Raw genomic sequence first — 1,956 nt, 5'->3', positions numbered from 1 at the left:
ATCTTGAACCATGCCTGCCTGGATGCTGCCATGCTCCTTTGTTGATGATAATAGGCTGAACCTCTGAACCTGTAAGCCAGCCCCAATTAAATGTTGTCCTTATAAGAGTTGCCTTGGTCATGTTGTCTGTTCACAGCAGTAAGACCCTAATTAAGACACAATATAGTCTGAGTTATCATAATGGGAACCACAGACAAATGTTTATAATGTCTTAACTCAAAATGATTTGTACAGGCAAAGTGAGTTTATGATGGTATGACTTGTAAGTACCTTTGGTACTGGCTAATGAATCATGGAGTTTCCAGGAATGAAATAAATAAGAAGTCTATGGAATATTGATTGGTATATATAATTGAGAAAATTCTCAAATGAATAAAGAAAACCCCCATTGGGTCATGGCAAAGGAAATCTAAATGAGTGAATGAGGTTTTTAGATCAAGAACCCCTGGAATAAAGAGATGGCTAGGTTCCTCTGAGGAAGGATCTTGATGAACACCTAAACATTTAACTTTTAGCCTTTCTCTAGTCTTTCCCCAGAGGGACTGCCAGACTTTTACAAGAATAATTGTACACTGGAACTAGGAAACAATCAGAGATTTGGGGGAATCTATTGGATACTGGTTCTGAATTAATGCTAATTTGGGGAGGTCTCAAGAAACACTGTTGCCCTCTGGTTAAAGTGTGGGCTTATAGAGGGCAAGTGACGAGTGAAAGTCTGGCTGACTGAGAGTAGTTCTAGTGGGCTCAAACTCGTCCTGTGCTTATCTCCCCATATCTTCTTTTGCTTTTGCTGTCAGATGATTAATTTATTGTGTTTTCTTGGATGTATTTACCCTCCTTGTATTGGAGTTTTCTTTCTAGTATCCTCTATAAGACTCAATTAGTGGAAAGATATTCTTTAAATTTGGTATTGTCATGGAATATCTTGGTTTCTCCAACTATGGTGATTGAAAGTCTTGCTGGTTATAGCATTCTGGCCGGACATCTGTGGTCTTTTAGGATCTGCAGGAGACCAGAGATGTCATCTGAGACGACTATACCCACCCTTTTAAAATATTCATTCTTCTCTCAGACATTACATTGTAACTAAAATTTCTTCTCTGTCCACTCCTCCCAATCCCTCTCCCCTCATTCTCTCTCCCTCAGATTCATTCTTCTTCCATTTTCCTTCAGAAAAGAGCAGGCCTCCCAAGGATGTCAACTGAGCATGACATAACAAGTTAAAATAAAACTAGGCACAAATCCTTATATCAAGGGTGGACACAGCAATCCAGTAGGAGAAAGGGGGTCCCAAGAACAGACAAAAGAGTCAGAGACATACTTTTCTACCTCTGTTAGGAGTCCCACAAGAACACCAAGCTACACAACCACCGGGTACATGCAGAGGACCTAGTTTAGGGTCCTAAACCTATATGGGGGGGGTCCAGGTTTATCACTTTAGTCTCTGTGAGCTTCTATGAGCCCCACTTAATTGATTGTGTAGGCAGTGTGCTCTTATGGTGTCCTTCACTTCTCTGGCTCCTACAACCCCCACCCCCTTCTGTGATATTCCCCGAACTCTGCCTAATGTTTGGGTATGGGTCTGTACATCTGCTCATATCAGTTGCTCGATTAAACCTCTCTGATGATGTTTGGGATAGGCACTGGTCTATGAGTATAGCAAAAATAACATTAGGAATTTTATTTTTCTTTTGTCACTTGTGTTTGATTCTATCCTTGGTCACATACTATCCAGCCTCTGGTTCCAGGCTATGAAGATAGTGCCAGGCATGGGTTACCTCTTGTCGTGTTGGCCTTTGGTTAGGTCAGTCATTGACTGGCCACTTCCACAAACCCTGAGTCACCATTGCCCCAGTGCATCTTTCAGGCAGGGAAGGTGTGGGTCATAGATTTGGGGGCTGGGCTGGTGTCCCAATCCCATCAGTAGAAGCCTAGCCTGGTTAGAGAAGACAGTTG

The sequence above is a fragment of the Grammomys surdaster genome, unplaced genomic scaffold (assembly GCF_004785775.1).
Source record: "Grammomys surdaster isolate TR1022 unplaced genomic scaffold, NIH_TR_1.0 226, whole genome shotgun sequence".
Classification (NCBI taxonomy): Eukaryota; Metazoa; Chordata; class Mammalia; order Rodentia; family Muridae; genus Grammomys; species Grammomys surdaster.
The sequence above is the reverse complement of the archived record's forward strand: the minus strand, read 5'-3'. Positions refer to the sequence as shown.